Genomic DNA, 5,632 nt, shown 5'->3' with positions numbered 1-5,632 from the left:
AAACATTCCAGGTCAGGTTGGACGGGGCTCTGAGCAACCTGATGTAGTTGAAGATGTCCCTGCCCATGGCAGGGGGGGTGGACTGGATGACCTTTAGAGGTCCCTTCCAACCCAAACTATTCTATGATTCTATGATTCTATGATCATTCAAACTTTCTGTCAAGTAAATATTAAAGTGAAATAGAAAATCTTGATTATGACTTCTGTCAGCTAGTGATGTGCAGTATAATGCTAGTATTTAAGAAAACCCTAATTTACTCGAATAGTTATATGAACTATAATACAGCAGATTTATTGCTGCAATTCAAGGCTTGATTGAGACATCTTCACTGTCTTAAAGACTATTTGTATAGATAGTACCTCATGCACCAAGATTTGCTTGGGACATGCCTCAAAAGTTTCTAGGTATTTTTTCATATTTGGCATGGGCAGGACTCTTTTCTGGAAGGATCTCTAGATTTTTGCTGTTGTGGTACAGCTGAAGGTCATCTGAACATTTACATACTGCCCATCTCTGTGTTACGAGTGTCTCTCGTCTCCAACTAGTGGTCATAACATAACGCTTTCAGACTGCAAGCTTATAAATATAGTATGACATTCTGTAAGTTATAGAGAAAGTGGATTGATACACTTCAGAATGCATCTGTAACAAATGAAACAAGTGGATTACATAGACTTTAGCAGTTGGAATCACGTAATAGTTTAACACAAATATATGTTGGTTTTTAAAGACCATAGTTCTTTCCAGCACTTAACATTCACAGATTCTAAAGATGAAGCAGGAACAAAGCATATCTTGACAATGGGAAGAGCTAGATGGGGGGATTTCATTAAAGAAAATTTAGACGAAAGTAGGAGACATGGTGTTAATATTTGCTGTTGCAGATCTCCCAAGTCCTGGTATAAATGATTATGCATGGAATATGAGTTTTTGCAGGCTCTGAAAACTTGCCAGTTATAATAGTGCAATGTGCTAAAAGGGCCATGAGATATAAATGCCACAAGAAAGTTTGCAACTTCTGCTATCTATGTGTAAGATTCCAAGAATTTTGTTACACGTAAAAAATGCTTTGAAAGTTTTCCAGGGCTGAGAATAATTTATAAAATCAACTGATTATAATTTTATTGTCTCTGTATTTGGCCTGGTTTTAATCTGTTTAAAAAAAAAATCCAAGACAAAAATGAGAATTACATGTTGCAAGAACTGCCAACCTGCTGCTCTGTTTTCTCTACATGTCAGTTTTCCAAGTGTGATGCGCCCCAAGTCTGAGACCAAAATGAAAATGAAGTACAATACATTTTTTATATAAGCCCCTGGATATTACGTACTGGACAGGGCTCCAGTGCAGCCAGTCTTGCAAAGAACTCAGTGTTAGTTGTGCTCAGTAGACATCACAAATTGCAGCAATATTTAAGCAGCATTCTTGAAGGCAAACAAATGGACAAGAATACAGACAGAGGTCGTTAAGATAAGAGAAGAAAAAAGAAATAAATTAGAAAATTCCAGAGGAAAAATAGAAGAAAGATAGAAGTTGAATGGTGAATCTGAGAATAATGCAAACACAGCATCATGAGAAAAAAGTTACAAAGAAACTGTAAGATGTTACTTAAGTCAGTGTTAAATGCTGCTGTGGGTATATGACACAGCTGCAGCTGCACATTCCTGGTGCCCCCAGGCCCTGTGACATTCCATTCATCCAAGAGGATGTTCAGAAGATGGATGATAATGTGCATGTCCCACTGCGTACACGAATGGGAACTGAGTAGGTCTACGCAAATAACTCAAATTAGAACTATGCTGCCTATTTTTAGGGGGGTTGAAATGCAGCAATGTCAAGTTTAGGCATTACGTGCCAGTTTCACTGGGCAAACTCCTGGGCTTTGAATCACTTGGGAGATAGTTTTGTATGTGAAACATGAACGTTAGTATGTTTCTGTGGACAATAGCTAATAGTCACTGGAGAGAGAAACCAGAGCTATTTCACTGAATCTACAGATGGAAATTTGTTTCTCTTCTTGCTGATCCAAGTATGTAATATTCCAGCATATACTTAAGAGCTTTCTGAGTTAGGAATTTGAATTCATTTGAACTATAGTTATCAAAGAGAAGCTGGAGCAGTGAGGAATGGTGATTTAAAAATAAAACTTTTATAAATTTATAGTACATGTGTGATAAATTTAGTAGTGATTTTGAAAATTCTACCCTCAAAAATTATAAATCTACTCTCTGGCATTCTTGAAAGTCCTCCTGTAAGGCCTCTGCCTAAAATCCTTTAATCAGTAGTCCCAGCTGTGGTTGCTAGCTTAATAGTTTCTGAAACTGTGTTTAGTCTTCTTTGGGCCTAGCTCAGGGTAAACCTTGCCCTCTCGTAAACAGAAAGAGACTTATGTGTGGTTTTACTTTGAGTCTCCATAAAAAGATGATTTATTGTGATCTGCTGAACAAACTTATTTGAGAAAGTTAGCCATTAAAAAAGGCAAGTCAGCTGCAAAACTTTTTTTGCCACCTGACCACTGTCTTTTCATAAACAAAAAGAAAGAATAAAAATGAGAATGGTGTAAGTGCTATTCTGAGAGTTGAGGAAGAAGCTGAGAGCTCAAGAACGAGATTGTGTTGCTGAATAATAATTCCAGGTTGGAAACAATGTCAGTTGTTTAATAACTACAGTCTATTGCTCTTTGATAGTAGATGATAAAGTTGAAGGAAAAAAGAAGTAATGCTGAGTGACAGAGGACCCTAGAAATTAAATCTATGGGTTTATTTACAGAGGGAAGCTCTTACAAACAGAACTATGGTAAAATACAAGCTGAGAAAACAGTATCTATTTAACCCTAATTTAATATTCCTAGGAAGACTGCTTTATAGCAGTTGGGGATTAAGATAATTTTGCCATGCTCTAAAAAATCACACTAAAATTAGTAGGTATGCAGGCCCATTTTGATATATTGCAGCAACATCTTCTGTTTAGACAACAAATCACCATAGCAGTGTAGTAGCCCTGGTTACCCTTACTAAGTTCAGTAAGACTAAAGAATTCATCTCTTAGCTAAGTATTGGCTAGCCAAGCTACTGAACATTTCTTCCCTGTTTTCAAGACTGTGTGGCTGAGAATATTTCTTCCTTTTAATTTATTGCGGAGAAGCTTGTAGAATACAGATCAAAACTCAAGTAAAAAAACAGCCAGCCTATTTGTGTTGAAAAGTCTGGGAGATGAACTCTTAACATTTTGTACTCAAAGTAAAAAATGGCACTGAAGCTTTAAAACATTTGAGTATTTCCTTGTACAACCTTATCAAAACATTTAGTCAGTCATGTACATTCTCTCTCTCTCTGGCCTTTTACAATGGAGTAAATTTTTTTCCCCCCAGAACGTACTGGCTGATTTCAAGAATAAAATACAAGGGAAGATAATAGCCCTAAAGAGTTTGTTTCTACAGGAACCTCCTAGTTCCCTCTTACTTACTATCAGTTTTTCTGAGCCTTTAGCTGCATCAGGTGAGTGGGGAAAAAAGCTAAGTGTTTTTATTCAGTCATTATGATACTGGTTCCCTTGAAAAAAGTCTTAAGAGAATCTAAAGCTAAGAAATGAACAATTTCAAATGTCAGTGTTTCATCAATTGAAGCCGAAGAGAGAACAGGAGCTCTGAATTATCTCTCAACTACATTCTGGGTCAAATTTCACTGTGACTCTGTCTGATCCCATTTTTAGTGGCTGGGGGGGGCAGGAAGGTTTAAGAGAATCTAAAGCTAAGAAATGAACAATTTCAAATGTCAGTGTTTCATCAATTGAAGCCGAAGAGAGAACAGGAGCTCTGAATTATCTCTCAACTACATTCTGGGTCAAATTTCACTGTGACTCTGTCTGATCCCATTTTTAGTGGCTGGGGGGGGCAGGAAGTTTTAAAGGTACTCTTTCTATTACTAAATACTTAAGAGTCTTTGCCATCATTTTGTACCACATGAATCATACAACCTTTCAAATTTGTACATTTTAGAACTTGAATCTTGACTTAAAAATAATCAGACAAAAGCAACTCCAGATTACAAGAGATATACCCAACAATTACACATTACTAGCCTCACCAAACTTGCTGTTAGCACAGTTAAGTCATTTTAAACTGATAAACATCAAGAAAGATTCTTGGTGTTTAACTCTTCCCCCTCATCTTGTAGATTAGGGATACTATTAATCACAGTTTGAAGCTGAACATAGAATAAACTGGAAATAAAAAAAAGAATAGAAGCAAGAAATATTATTGACAAATATATGTATCAGTTATGTGTTATTCTTGACTAGGTTGCTAGCCAACTGTGGAACAGGATATTAGGAATATTATTCAAGAGAGGAAGTTTTGGAAAGGATGACTGTAGAAAAAAATGGAAAACTTCGGGAGAAAAGTATATGCAATTGCAAATTAAGAAAAATTAGTGCATATATTGCTCGTGAGCATGTATTTTCAATGCAAGAAGGTGGCTCACAGTTAAGTAGATATTAAGGACTTCATATGAAAAACATAAAAGGGTTTACGCTTAGTTCAAGTTGAATCTGCAAATATCCAAAATTCTTGCTATTACGTCAAGAAAGCATGAACATGTGAAATAAGTTACAATTACAAAGTATTACAAAATCCTGGAGCAATAGTTTCTGAACTTTTTGGTTTATGATCCTACTTGCATTTCTTAAAACCACATATTGTAGAAAACAGATCTTTGAGTAAGAGCTAAGGAGAACTTTATCCTAAAGTAGTCCTTATAAAAGGATTGTAAACCCTGCTAGCACCCAGCTTATGGGGCCTGAAATAAAAATTGTTAATCGGTAAGCTCACACATGACAAGTTTCTTTAACAACTCTCAGTTAAATTTCTTTATGCTGTTTGGCATATAAATAATTCATTCATTTAATAACTATTTTTTGGCAGATGTTTGCTTTTGGATTCTATTCTACAGTCATAGAATTGGAATTCTGGATGACTAAGGAAACCTTTAGAGACAAATGCTTTTATTTTGAAAAATTGTTATTTGTGGTTGTACTATCACTCTGCAAATGAGAAAGCCTCACAATCACAAAAATCCTCACATTTAAAATTTTGTATTTTTTAAAAAAAGTCAGTGTTCTTTTACAGTATAGCTGTGTATTTTATAAGCTGTGGATTTCTGGTCAACTGGTTTACATTTAAGTTTTGCAAGCATAAATTTGAAAGTGATCAATACAGCTGGTACTAGAAAAGCCCTACTATACATGTTTGTGCAGGAAGAGTAATTTTGAAGGTAATTTTGTTTTGGCTAGGGAACTGCTTACAGACAGCATGGCAAGCAAAATGTCTCCTTGGCAATTGTAGCTAGAAACTGCAAGTGTCACCACTAGCAGGAATAGTATCCAGATAACTTAAACATAGGAACTACAACGTAATCTATCCTGTGCAAAATATATTTGCACGGTATTTGGCCGATAAAAAATATCAGCCAGCAGCAGTAGGGAAGTGATCGTGCCCCTGTACTCGGCACTGGTGAGGCAGCACCTCGAATACTGTGTTCAGTTTTGGGCCCCTCACTACAAGAAGGACGTTGAGGTGCTGGAGCGTGTCCAGAGAAGGGCAACGAGGCTGGTGAGGGGTCTGGAGAACAAGTCTT

The sequence above is a fragment of the Aptenodytes forsteri genome, unplaced genomic scaffold (genome assembly GCF_000699145.1).
Source record: "Aptenodytes forsteri isolate BGI_AS27 unplaced genomic scaffold, ASM69914v1 Scaffold84, whole genome shotgun sequence".
In the NCBI taxonomy this organism is placed as follows: Eukaryota; Metazoa; Chordata; class Aves; order Sphenisciformes; family Spheniscidae; genus Aptenodytes; species Aptenodytes forsteri.
The sequence above is the reverse complement of the archived record's forward strand: the minus strand, read 5'-3'. Positions refer to the sequence as shown.